The 15,000-nt window shown below is 41.1% G+C and overlaps 1 protein-coding gene across 1 annotated transcript in view; it reads right to left on the bottom strand.

Annotated features, from left to right (window-relative positions):
- The window catches only part of MINDY4 (MINDY lysine 48 deubiquitinase 4), a 1,921,738-nt gene that overhangs the window by 1,680,890 nt on the left and 225,848 nt on the right, over nt 1-15,000 (bottom strand). The gene's annotated exons all lie outside the window — the stretch shown is intronic.

Raw genomic sequence — 15,000 nt, 5'->3', positions numbered from 1 at the left:
CCTTTATACTGTCATCCCAAAAATCAGCTGTATCCAATATGCTGATGACTCTACTCTGATTTGCTCGGCCACATCTCCAATAGAGTTATGGTCAACTACCCAGACCACCTTTAATACAATAGAAAACTGGCTTTCTGAACGTCATCTGATCCTAAATCCCAAAAAAACTAAAATGCTGTTATTTTCACCAACACATAGCTCTACCGCTTTCACCTTTACCATAAATTCAAATGATGGCACAATAATGTCCCCTGACCCCTCTACAAAACTATTAGGTGTCATCATAGATAATAATCTAAAATTCAACCTACATGTTAACCAAACTATCAAAACCATCAATAAAAAACTAGGGTCACTTTACAGAATAAAAGCCTTCCTAACCCCCCTGCTAAAATTGCCATAACTCGCTCTCACCTTCTTTCAACCCTTCTATATGCATCCCCTCTACTCTCGAATTTAAACAAGACTGTCCTTAACAAACTCTCAATTTGCTACAACCACATTGCCAGGTTTGCCACTGGGCTGCCTTTTAGGGCACATCATTGCATCAATCTAAATCAGCTTGGGTGGCTTGAACTATCCAGCCTAATCCAGTATAACCAACTGATTATGGCCTATAAAATCCTCTACATTCCAGACAATACTCTTGCACTTAAAAATGTTATCACCCCCTATAACAATCCTAGACCACTTTGATCCTCTAACAAACTACTAATTCAGACTAGCAAAATTAATAACACAGCTGGTGACTCTCTCTTTGCAAACTCTGTAAGTAGATCCTGGAACTCTCTTCCAGCTGATATTACCTTACTTTTCACCTTAGGTCAATTTAAAACTAGACTCAAACAATATTTGTCACTTAACTGGCTATGTCAATGTATCAAGCCTGGCTAACTCTCTCTAGAATGTGTATAAATCTGTTAACCAGTTTACTGTGTAATTTAATTTAATCCTGACTTGCGCTCAGGATTAACTCTAACCTGTGGAACTTGTTTAACTTGCTTACTTATGTAATCTCTGTAAATAGTCTGTTTGTAATATGTAATTCTGGTATTATGTAATGCTGTATCTGCTTACCCTTGGAGCTTTTCTCCCCGGGCCTTCGCTGAAAATGGACATGCATCCAGTCGGACTATTCCTGTCAACAAATGTACAATAAAAATAAATGGTTCCCATATACCTCACCAAGTCACTACCAATGGATAATAACAAGGGAGAAGGAGGGTGGAGAGTTGAGGAAGAATAAAAATGGACAGCACAGCTGCATAGTAATAGTGAGCACATAAAATATCTGATGTTATCATTTTCATTCATTTCTTAATGTCACACACAAATCTCACATAGTGACTGTTATAAATAAAAAGTATAGCAATAGTTTATCTGAAATGTAGAAGCACTAATAGTGTATCTGTGGATAAATGTAGGACACCATTCCATTAAAACACAATACATATAAGAAAAATCAAACACAACATACAATGCAAACCCACAAACACTCCAATATTGACAAAGGCAAAACATGTTTTGTATATAACAAATGAAACTCCAGCATCAACAAAACTAAATGAAAATCAGCTACAGCTACCCAACAAAAAACAAACAGCATGTGTGTAAAACATAGGAAACTTAAAAAAAATATTGCACAAAAAATGCCAGAGATACCTCCAGTCATAAAACTCACAAGCACACACACATGCACACACCCCCACACTCCCGCCTGATCAAAATTCTCTAAAAAAAAAAAAAAAAAGAAACATAACAGTCTCTTAATGTGGACACAACAAACAGCAAACCCAAAAAATGAAAGAATACACACTTGACACTATCCTGACACACATAATTACTCTGCTTCCCTGACTCACCGCATGAAATGATAATAAGACTTGGGGCAGGGGAGTTGTACTACCCTCACCCCCCCCTCCCCACACACACACACATATACTCAATGGTTGTGCAGTTGCACAACAATGAACAAAGAGAAATACCGCATATAAAGTTCTACAACTGAAGACATTTTGGTTATGAACTCACCATAACTGTGCAATGTTGTCTATTTTCATTCTTCCTCGATATATGGGTCTCGGATCTGACTCTGCCAGTCTCTCTAGATTCTTGGATCTGACTCTCAAGCTCCTCTATTTACACATAAAGCCCCAAACTTGCCAGATTATCTTAGATCAAGTTTTCTGCTGCTAAACATGATGAAAGACATAAATACTTACAATACTGGTCATTACCAATGGATAACAACAAAGGGGGGAAGGAGGGGGGGTTGAGGAAGAATGCAAATGGACAGCACAGATGCATAGTTATGGTGAGCACACAAATTAAATATCTGATGGTTATTATTTTCATTCATTTCTCAATGTATGGGACAGAGTCCCCAGCTACGATAATCTTGGGTGGCATTCATGGAGGGATATTTTGGAGAACCACGGAGCCAAAGGCAGCCCTGTTCCTAGATATGATGTCCAACTTGTAATAAGCAATAAAAGTATGGGAACTGGTCCAAGTGGCTGCAGCACAAATGTCATCAATTGAAGCTCTAGCCCAAAAAGCAGCTGATGTGGCCATAGATCTAGTCGAATGAGCTTTTGGGGGTCTAGCTAAAGACAAATCTCACAGAGAATATACAAAGGAAATGCAATCTGTTAACCATTTAGCTAAAGTAATTTTAGATACTAGTTTTCCTAATTTGTCTTTAGCAAGAGAAAAACAGTTGATCATTTTTTTCAAAATCCTTTTGTTCTATGTAGGTAGAAATGAAGCTATGTACATCTAAAAATGTAGCATGTATTCTCCTTTAATGTCAAATTTTGGAAAGAATACCAGTAAATTGATTACTTGATTCATGTTTGCCTCAGAAACAACTTTTGGCAGGAAGGAACAGATTGTACGGAAGGTCACTCTGTCTTTGTGAAAAAAAAGATAAGGTTTTAGTGCTTGGAGTTCAAAAACTCGCCTTGCTGACATAATAGCCACAAGAAAAATTGTTTTCCAAGAAAGAAATTTCAGGTCTGACATCGTCGAAGGTTTGAAGGGGAATTGAGTTAAAGTGTGTAACAAAACTGGAAAATCCCAGAGTGGAGTAGGGTCTCTTACTGGAGTTCTAAGCAGAAGCATACTCTTCAGAAAAGCCTTACAAATTTTTGAAGAAGCTAGAGGGAAAGTATTATGTCCCATGTGGTAATTAGAAATGGCTGCAAGCTGGACTTTTATGGTGGAAAAACTGGCACAGTCTTGAAAAACTGAAGCCAGGAAATCTAATATAACAGGAACTGGAACTGTGAAGGGATCCAGCTTTCTTTGTTCTGCCCAGTGTGAAAATCACTTCCATTTACTCTTATAAATCTTTCTGGGAGGAGGTTTTTGAGATAAGGATAAAATCTGACAAACTGGAGAGGAAAGCCTGGACTGTCTAGCTATCACTGGTATTGGAGAAACCATAAGGTTAACTTGAAGCCCTGAATGTCTGGATGAATCATTCCTGAAGGGTATGAAATTAAGTCTGGACTGGGGTCCAGTGTCCAAGCTGGACAATGAAGATGAAACCATAGGAATGGGAACCACACCTGCCGAGGCCAGAAGGGAGCAATGAAGATTACCTTGCTCTTCAACCATTGTGCTTTCTGAAGAAATTTGGGTATTAAGGGAAGGGGGAGGATAAGTGCATAGGAGAATGAGGGGACCAAATGTGGACTAGAGAGTCTCTCAGTGACTCCTCTTGAGGAGGAATTAGGGCAAAGAACCTGCTGCACTTGTGGAGGAGGGAGGCAAAGAGGTCACAGCAAGGCAGACCCCAGTGACAAAAATTCATTTCTATCACTACAGGATTGAGAGACCATTCATGCGTCATCAAGATGGATATGCTGAGCTTCTCGGCTAAGACATTGGATTTCCCCGAAATATGCATTGCTACAAGAAAGTGGTTGGAGGAGATCCCCACTGTTAAATTTTTATTGCTTCTTGGCAAAGGGGGTAAGATCTGGTTCCACCCCCCCTGTTTGTTGATGTACCAAACCACTGACATATTGTCTGTTTGAATAGTAATTGTACCTAGAGGGAGAGAGTTCTGAAAGGCCTCCAATGCTAATAGGACCACTCTCATCTCTAAGGCATTGATATGAAAATTGGTCTCTTCCAGGGACCACGTAACCGGAACAGTCTGTCACAAGAAATCCCCCACCCCACCTCAAATGGAAAGCATCCATGGTCAGCGTGGCCTTTGTGGGAGGAAAGATAAATGGGCATCCCTGACAAAGCTCATTGGACTGTATCCACCAAAGCAGGGAATCCCTGCAGGCTCATGAGACTTTTAGAGGATATACTCACGGATGTCGAATCATCAGCCACTGTACTGACAGGGTCCAGTGGAGAATTCTCATGTGAAAGTGAGTCAAGGGTAATAGAGTGATCTCTGCAGCCATCGAACCTAAGGCTTGAAGAACCAATCTTGCGGGAGGATAGGTAAACCTAGAATCTGTCTGACATGCAGTCTCAGGGAAATAATTCTGCTTTGAGGTAAGAATGTGAACTGTCTGACTGTGTCCAGCAAGCTCCTATAAACTCCAAGACTAGAAATGGTTGAAGTTGGGACTTGGAAAGACTTACTTTAATACCTAGGAGTGGACACAACTAGAGTAAGTAATCCCTGGCATTCTCTGGGATATGCTTGGTTGGTGTGAAAAGGAGCCAGTTGTCCAAATAAGTTAACACTGTGAATCCGTACAATTTGAGATGAGCTACCATCACTGCTATGTATTTGGTGAACACTCTGAGGGGTGTGGTGAGACCAAAGGATACTGAAATGGTAAAGACTGCCTCCCAGCAGAAAGTGCAGATATTTTCAAAAGCACCTGTTTATTTCGATATGATAGTTTGCATCCTGAAGATCTATAGAGCACATCCAGTCATCTTTCTGTAGAGGAGGCAAACTGGACTGAACTGTGACCATCTGGAACTTGGAGTTCTTCACAAATTGATTTAGATGGCTGAGATCCAGAATAGGTCTCTGGTCCCCTGATTGTTTAGCACTAAAAAGAACCTTGAGTAAATTCTGGATCCTACTTGGTCTGCTGGTGAGACCTTTTGTATGACTCCCTTTTCTATCAGCTTTTGGATCTCTAATGCTGTTAATTCCCGCTGAATGGCTAGAACATCAGTGAAGCATCTCTTTCATGAGGGACATTGTGAAAAGGGAATGAAGTATCCTCTGGATATGATCCTTTTAACCCAAAAATCTCTTGTGATGGCTGTTGAGACATCTGGATGCAAGGAAAAATGCCCCCAAATGCCTCCAGAGAAGAACAGTCTGGCCACTTTTCAGGAGTGCTGAAAAGGCCTATCTGAGAAAGAATCCAGTGACTCTTGGTTCTGTGGACCCCCTCTGATGTGAGGATGGAGTCTTCCATTATTATTTACCGCTCTGACTCTGGGAAAAACATCCCCACTCGAGTCCTGAAAACGTCCTTGATATTTTTTGAACCATACTTTCTTACCACCGTGCTGCTGATTCCTAGAGAAATATCTCTTCGGGCTAGAGAAATGGATTCCAACAGCAGACAAAGTATTTCCATCTTTCTCACCGTGGGGAAGTGCATCCTTAACTGTGGACCCAAACAGGGAAGAGCCATCAAAGGGAGTACTGATGAAAGAGGATTTAAAGGACTCCACAAAATCGCATGGTTTCATCCAGGCAGGTTTCCTTATGGCTATGCCTGAACCAGCAGTCCATGAGGAATCTTCAGAGCAGCATAAGATATTAACCTCATGGGCATGCTGGATATGGATTGTAGGGTGGCCAGTTGGCAGGAAAAACTTCTCTCTTCCTCTGCTGACATGGACCCTGGGGGTAGACTTAGAGAGTTCCTTGATCAAGTCCCCTGTAATCTAGTAAAATGTGCCAGATAGTTGAGTGACTGTAAGGCAAAGGTTGCTGGAGTGTAAACATGCTTTCCAAACCTGTCCAATGCCTTACACTCCCTGATAGGGGAACACACAGAGGAACTCTGTTTGGCTAGTTCCTTTTTGGTGGCTGCTGCCACAACTATAGCATCTACAGGAATACCCTTAATCCAGTACTACCTGTCTTGGTGGCTCATAAAAATATTGTCCAAACAGTAGGGGATATGCTCCATGGAATCCATCTCCTTCCATGCCGGATGGCAGACAAGGTCAATAAGGTCTTCCATTGGGGATAACCCAAGATGTAGATGGGCCAGACCCAAAGACTTCTGGGAACACCGACTTCTCTTGGGAAGGGCTTTGGGAGGACCAACCACCTTTCTGGTGCAGGATCTCTAAAATCTCGCCAAAGGAGATATAAAGTGGGGACCATTCACCATCATCAAAATCAGTGTCCTCGGTTAAAGATTCCTGAGGGGAATCTAAGTGCCTCTTCTTGCACTTTCTCTTCCTGTGCATTTCCTCAGTGGGATGTTCTGGAAAGGTATTGGAAGAGATGGTGGGTTCCTGTTCAGGATCTGCCTGGAAGCTCATACAGGCTGGCTGTCCCTGTGGAGAAGGGTGATGGGACTTAGAGCTCAAATCCATTGGGGGAATGGGTATAAGATCTGAGGAAGTGAGAGTAGAAGATTCTCTGGAATGGGATAACACCCTTTCCATTAATTCATAGGCACAGTGTCTGGGAGAGGCAGAAACCAACTTCACCGGAGCCGAAACTCTCAGTTCAACCAGTTCTCCATCCCTCCTGGATCTCCCTTCAGAGGGGGGAATTGGATCTGAGCTGCTCAAAGATGAGGCTTGAAGGGGAAGCAACAGCTGTGAAAACCTCGGAATCAAAGTCATCCCCCTCGGATCTGGCACCAACATTTTGGCTCCGAGACTTGTCCTGCTCAGTAGGGATTGGCGCTGAATGGGTCAGGGACAAAGTTGGATCCAAAGAAGAAGATGGTATCATCAGATTCGACACTTCAACTCTCGGCACTCTCGGATATGAAGACTCTGAAACTATGGGTCTGATCTGAGCAGAAGTTGCAACGGGGTGAGAAGGTGTCTGAAGGCCACGGATCATATGAGAAACAGAGCTGGCAACACCCCCATCTCGATTTGTGCTCTAAGAAATGTTCTCATCGTCCTGTCCACATCTGCCTCAAAAGACTATAAGAGGACCTGAATTAAGAAGTTTTGGAAGGAGGATGGGACATATTCCTAGGAGTCTTCTGCTGAAATGGAGACCCAAGTCTGGGAAAGACAGGATTTGGAGAAAATCTCGGGCTCCAGATCTGAGGAGACCTAACCACAGAGGTGGTCAGATCCGACACATTTTGGAGGGTGACTCTGCACTTGGATTAGGAGCAGGAGACTGCACCAGAGAATGCTTTCTGTGTTTCTTTGGCTCCAATGGCTTATACATTTTAGCAGGGGTTTGACCCCAGAAGAAGCAACAGAGGAGAAAGAAGCTGGCAAAAGGCCCTTCAGGACCCACTATTTCTGCCCATCACTGATAGCTCTTGAATTAAAGCCCGCACAGATCTCACATGATACCTGTAAGTGAGAAGGGCCTAAACACTAAATGCACTCCCATCAGAAATGGATATCTTATGCCCACAGGAAGTGCACTAAAACTCCCTAGCAAAAATTCTCGAAACACTACAGTAAAACAATTATTGTTATTCTTCCCAGTAAGCATTTATGCTACACAAAGCATGGCTTTAGACTATGCTGTGATATAAACATGACCCAAATTATTTTACTTATATGGACTAGGGACATCTCACCAAAGCCAACTTTGTTTGCAGGTTATTATCCGGTGTTATAGGCTAAAGGTCATTCGACAAACATTGACTTCATGAAATTTGGGTAGAATCTTTAATTTTTAAACCAGTTATCTAGACTTTTCTGGAAATTATTTGTATTGGTTGAGAGTTTAATACAGGCTGGCAATCAATTCCAAATGTTTAGGATAACAATATTAATATATGGTTAAGTTTTTTAGAAGAATGATGCTTACAGATAACAAAATTGGTGTTTTTGTGTTTGAAAGTCAAAGTATTTCTGCATATGGTTAAGTATCGACTAGAAAAGATAAGTCATTGAATGCTTTAAATGCTAGTATTGCTTTTCCTCTAAAATATCTATAATATGGGGTGAGTACAGATTTGGTTTCCTACATCTTTCAGAGTAATCCAAGTCACTAACAGATGATTACACTTGGTAAACTGACATTTATAGACTCCATACAATGCAATTGTCTGTATAAGTGCAAAATGTGTTGTTGTACTCCCATCACAGAATGCACATGGGCACAAAGTTGGACCACATAACATTCATCCCTGAGGCTGAGAAAGATTTTAGCAAAGTCTCATGCAACGCACAGCCTTACTTTTGATAGTGATAACATGTTGATTAAAGGCAAGCTTATTGATAGTAACACTTAAATCTTTAAATTCCTTAGCCTGTACCATTCAGAAATATTGACTGTAAAGGATGAATTTGTCCAAAGAACTGAATCTTACATTTATCAAAACTAAAACAAAGATCACATTCATTAGCCCACTTAGTGAAGTCAGTTACCACTGAGTTTACGCTACTTAAATTGTCACTGGATTGCACTAAAAAACTAACTTGTAATCATTGGTATATCTCTTCCCCCAAAATGATTTATTTAATGGGGTTGTAGAAAAAAAAATAAGTTAAACAAAAGTGAGCACAACACTGATCCCTGAAGTATAACCGGAAGTGCGGGTAAATAGTCAGAATAAGATACCTTGCTAGAAACCCATTATGTGTCAGCACTGATCCATGCCAGTATTCAGTTAGTAAAGAATGGACGAAAGCTACACTTCAACATTACATTTAAAATAGAGGAATGGGGTAGGGTTGTAGACTTGAAATATGCATTTTATCTGCCAGGCTATACATTTTGACTCTCCCAAATAAACCAAGCAGAATAATGTGATTCTCAAATTACTTATCCAACAGGCAATATAAATTCACTGCATGAAAAATACTTCTTATCTCACCCTTCATAATGGGGTCTCTCAAGACATGATCACTCTCACCCACACAGTTCTTATTAGTTATTAATAATACAACACTTGACATTCCTCAGTTGCAAATGTACTATATGCAGAAGATGTACTAATGCTACAAAATGTAAAAACAGGAAATTCAAAACTAACTTCAAACCAGATTTTAACACCCTTTAAAGCTGGTTCAACAGCAACCATCTCCTTATGAATTTTGCAAAATCAAAGTGTTATTTGAACTTGACAGAGGTTTTCCTTTTCTCTTCCACTGACATCTTATCACCTCCTGGATATAGTAATTGAGCATGTTAACTCATACAAGTATTTGGATGCCCTTCTGGACTTGTATCTTCACCTCCCACCCTTCTTTCCATCTCTTCATTTACAAATTCAGTCTATGACAACAAAAGTATTAACGTACCTACAGTATTGCAAAAATTATCTTAACAACCGTGATCGATGTGCATTTCCTCCTCTACTCACTCTAAACAGTCAACAAAGCAAAAATAGGATACGTACACCAAGTAAAATATATAGATTATTAACACTGCTGATAAAGTATCCCTGTATCTTAATATAAAGTACACTACTGTTTAGCATTATACCCTCAGTTTCCTGTAATCTAGTTCTTGCTCACTGCAAAGGACTTGCTTTATTCTATCAATTACATCCAGAGTATTCTCTGGAATTGACTCCAGTAGCCTGTATCTCCTTGTGTCCCCTCGCATATTTATTTATTTATTTAAGTTTGATGACCGGGGTAGTCCACCGGGCCATAAAGAGCCCGTTTTCAGTGGAGGCCCGGGGAGAAAAGCTTCAAGAATTACAATTACAATGATTAAATGTTGCAAAAACAAAACACACAATAGTATGCACAGAAAAGTTTTTTAAAAAAAACATATTTATATAAGAATAAACAATTTGTCATAAGATCATAGAGTACATATCGACAATGGGAACTAGCCCTTCGCAGCTAGGCAGACTGAACATTTACAGAAAACATAAACATTATGTCAGAGAACTTAGCAAGGAAATTTGTAAAACATACAGCTGTTAGGTCCTAGCAGAATTATGTGCAAAAATTATTGTGAGGAGAGAAGTATGTAAAGTAAAGCATATTAAGATGGATAGTAGAGAGGAAATTCAGACTCTAGAAGGGGATAAAAAGTTTAGATTACAGATGAAGCAGTAGCTGATGTTTAATATGAGTTGGTTTCAATGGAGAGTAATAAGAGAGGTGGATTAGAGGGGTTTATGTTGGAGTGTGACATGGGCATTCCCATTTAGATGACAGATGGGAGAAAAGCTGAGATATGAATTTCATATGGTTAGGTAGGTTGCATAGGTGAGGGGGGAGAGAGTTCCACTGTTTAGCTAAGGAGAAGGACATTAATAGTTGGCCTGGTGGTCCCGATGGTTTGTGGACCTGAAGGAGATTATTGTTTAAGGATTTGAGTGAGTGGTTGGGTAGGTTTTTAAGGAAGTGGCGAGAGATGGGCAATCTGCAGGTTGAAAGATGAGCTTGCGGGCAATGACGAGTTGTAGGTAACTGAGATAGTTGGGTAGTTCAAGCCAATTGAGGGTGAGGATGGGGTGGCAGTGGTGGGATGAGTTCTTAGAATTCATTGCAAATTTGCAGATTTTGTGGTAGCAGTTTTCAAGTTTGGATTGTAGGCCAAGTTGGAGATTGGTGAACAGAAGGGCACTGTACGTAAGGGAGGGGAGCAGGAAGGTGGATGTAAGTGTTTGACGAGTAGAGGGGGTGAGGAAGCGGTGGTGTCTGTAGAGGAGACCTAACTTCTGGTGGATTTTCTTAATTGCAGTGAGGATGTGGGTATCATACTTTAGTTCTTCATCAATAATGATGCAGAGAAGCTTGGTATTGGGAACAATTTCAAGGGTGGTATTGTTTTGGCTCTGTATGGCGAAGGAGATTTTTGTCCATAAAGGAGTTTTTGGTAAGAGAAAAATCATTAGTTTAGTTTTATTTGCATTTAGAGCTAGATGGTTGGACTTCATCCAGGATTCATTTGTGGAGAAGGCTAATTGGGTTTTTGCTAGGAGATCAGAGAGGGAGACGGCTGAGCAGATGATAGCTGAGTCATCTGCATATTGGATGACAGACGATTCTGGGATGGAACGGTGAAAGTTGTTAATGAATAATTAAAGAGTAGAGGGCCAAGAACGGAGCCTTGAGGGATGCCTGTGGGTGTGGGTAGGAAGGGGGGGTTGAAGTTTTCCATTGCACAGCTTGTTGGTGGTTTGACAGGTTGCTGGAAAGCCAGGCAATGGTGGAGCGAGAGAGATGTAGAGTAGAGAATTGGGATATGAGTAGGGTGTGGGAGATGGTGTTAAATGCATTTGATAGATCTAGGAATAGTGTAATATGAATTTGTCTGAGTCAGGTTCCAGGCTGATGGTTTCTAGAATGGACAGAAGGGCAGTCATGGTACTGTGGTCAGGGCAGAAGCCCTGTTGGGTAAGGGATAGGAGACTGTTTTGGGTTAGGTGTGTCATGAGTTATCCTTGAATGTTTATTTCTAGCATTTTAGAGATGGGAAAGGATGGTAATAGGCCTACAATTGGTGGTGTCTGTGTTTTTGCCCCTTTGTGGAGGGGAAGGTGTAAGCATGACGCCAGATAGAAAGGACGTATGACTCTTGTATGGATCTATTTATAAGAATAGAGATGGGATATGTGATGCTGTCTGCCGATTGTTTGAAGAAGGTGGGTGGAAGATTGTTGAGTGCATTGCGGCAGGGTTTGAGTTTAAGGAGAAATCTTTTTATAGTGCTTGTGGGGATGGGAGTAAGGCATAAAGGTGTGGAGTGAGGCAGGTGTTTGTGGTCATGGTTGGAGTGGGAGCGGTTGGGGATGGATGTTATGGGTGGGAAGGTTGAAGACAGTTTGGCAATCCAGTCAGTGAAAAAAGAGTTGAACTGGGTGGCCATATCAAGGTGGGAAAGGTTGGGATTTGGGCAGGGGCAGAATAGATGAGATTAAGTCCCAGAATATTTTAGGATTGGCTGAGTGCAAGGACTGTAGTTTGGAGAAGTGTGCTTTGCGGTCTTTATTTATTAGCTTTTTGTGGAGTTTCAAAGGTGTTTATACTCTAGGAGGGAGCTGGGATTTTTATGTTTTTGATATTGTTTCCATTTTCTGTCCCTTAGATACATGGCTAATTTTAGTTTCTTTGGATAACCAAGGGCAGGGATTGGTTTTGATTCATTTGGTTCTCAGGGGGGCTTGCTGGTTGAGGAGAATTAGGAATGAGTGGTTGAAATAGGATATGACATCATCTAGAGGGAGGGTTTTCAGAGTGGACCAGTCTGGACAGACCTTAGGCATTCTGAGAAAGTTAGGGGGTTGAAAGAGGAGAGATTGTGGGTTTGGATGTAGAGGTGTTGTTTTTGTAGAGGAGATGAGAGCCAGTTGTCAAAAGCTGGTAAGTGATCATAGAGAGGATCAGGCATGGTTCCAGCTTCGGTGATAAGATTTGGGTGAGTTGTAAGGATCCAGTCAATGATGGTTCCAGAGGTACCATCATTATTTGTTCATAGGTTCATAGATTAATATTAAGCTAACTGCCCTTGCGAGCCATTTTAAGCTTAGCCAATTATCCCTTGTGAGACTCAAACCCTGCACCTTGTGTTTGTAAGGCAAACACCTTAACCATTAGGCCACTATCCCAACCCAATAAACAGCCTCTGCAAGGCTCAAACCCAGGACTCTACACAGCATAGCCAAAGTAATTTACCACTAAACCATGTCTTGAAAAAAAAAAAAGCTTTACCCCTTTAACCCCAAGGAGATGAAAATATCACACGACCGTTTGAGAGGGCAGAGCGAAGTGCTATGTTAAGTACAACCCACTTTTAGCAGCACAAGCAATAGCAGATACGAGTCATTTAGGCAAAAGAAAGAAAAAGCAACTACAGCAATTCAAAGTTTCAGAAAAAATCAACTATTGCAGCATATGATTCGTTTAGGCACACGCAGCATGCACAAGTAAAGAAACATTCACTGTTTCGTATTAAATAGTAGTAGGCATTTTACTGTTTCGTACTAAAGAACAGTAGCAGGCATTTCACTGTTCTGTATTAATTAATAGTAGCAGGTAATTCCCTGTTTCATGTTAAACAAATGTAGCAGGCAATTCACTGTTTCGCATTAAACAATAGTTGCAGGCATTTCATTACAGTTCACAGGGTACAATACATGCACTAGCTAATATTCATTCAGTGAAATATTTTTGTAGCATCTAAAGATGAGAAACACCACTCTAGGCAGTAAAAAATATGCTGCAACAGCAACAGTCGCTAAGCCGAAAGGTCAAGAGCACACACAATCACTGACCTTTCAAACAAGAAAAATAGCCAATCGATCCAATGCTTGGGCTAGTGGAGAGATAGGTCTTTGTGCAAGCTCACTATACAATCAGCATTAAGGTTCCACTAATTGGTATCATTTCAGTACATAAAGTTAAAAAATATAAAGTTCCACGTGCTCAGCTTAACATTTCTTAGCTACTGGGAAGCAAGATGAGCAGCCCAACCGCAGGACCATTTTGAAGGGTAGTGGGCATACTGATCTAGCTTTTTAAAAATGGCTCCGCAGACAGCACCAGCTAGAAGTAAACTCCTGGGAGGAATTTTGCTAAGGGGGAGGGGATAAGATGGAGTAGGAAAAGGTAGGACTGGAAAGGACGGAAAGGGGAGGGAAATAGAGCCAAGAAAGGAGTGAGAGACTTCTTCTTCTTTTGGCTTTTCCTGGTAAGGGGTCGCCATAGCGGATCGCCTGTCCGCTCATGATTGGCAATGGAGTTTTTCAGTGTTGAGTTGCCAGCCCAGCGCCCAACCTTCTACAGAAGGCACACACACACACACACACACACACACACACACACACACACACACAAACACACACATGCCTGGGGCCAATTTTAGAGTGTCCAATCTGGGAGGAAACCGGAGCACCCAGAGGAAATCCACACGACCACAGGGAGGACATGCAGACTCCGCACAGAAAGCACCCCAGCTGAGGATCGAACCGGAGAACCTCTTGCTGTGAGGCGGCAACGCTAACAGCTGCACCACCGCGGCTACCTAATGGAGTGAGAGCCTACAGAGGAAAAAAAATCAGTGACTGGGACTCAGAGATAGAAAAGCGGCTACAGCAGCAGCTACAGAGTAAGTGTTTTATAATTTTGTCAAGTTTTATTAGTATATGTTTATAGCCAAGAAATTAGTGGGTAATACTGCGGTTCAGAAATCTGGGGGAGGAGAAGCAAATTTACTGAAAGAAAAAACAGTGGAGAATGGGAAAAGTTTATACTGAGCGAACGTAAGCTATTGTGTATGCTGCCACCTAGTGGCGAAAGGAGAAAATGGCAAACAGAAAGGATAACGAGGATACTTTGTTTAATTTAATTTAAACCTAAGTAAGCGTTAGGAGAGAAAAGATAAATGCTGGAGGGGCAAGAGGAGCAACCAGGCTGCGGTAGGCTGCTATCACACACACGGGAGGTAAAATTTACAGTTCACAAAGTTAACTAGCAGCAAGTTGTATTGTTAAGGCTACATACACTGAGGCTTCCTTTGTTATGGATTATCCACACTGTACGGAAAAATGCCCCATTTAATACATTTTAAAACAGCACTGCATAATCACTTTACTCAAATAACTCATGCAAATGTTAACCTACAAAAAATAACTACTTTTGATCTCCTTGTCTCCAATCACGATCATCATCAGAGACTTTGTACTCTGAGCTAAGTATAATCACTGCCTGAGCAAATGGTAAACACGAACAGCAACAGACAAGAACTTGTTTTTTTGAGCCTTTAGAAACATAACAAAGGAAATGCTTTTGTGTCAGTCACATATTGTAACAAATGCGTTATCCATTTCCAAAGTGTTCAACAAGATCCTCATTTAGTTTAAAATATTTATTTAATTACTTTTTTTTGCCCCTAAATGCTCCTTGGGGCCCCAAAAATGTTTCCAAAAA

Source organism: Protopterus annectens, chromosome 3.part1 (assembly GCF_019279795.1).
Source record: "Protopterus annectens isolate FY-2018-M chromosome 3.part1, PAN1.0, whole genome shotgun sequence".
NCBI classification, from domain to species: domain Eukaryota; kingdom Metazoa; phylum Chordata; order Ceratodontiformes; family Protopteridae; genus Protopterus; species Protopterus annectens.
Note: the sequence above shows the minus strand (reverse complement) of the source record. Positions and strands in the feature narration are given on the sequence as shown.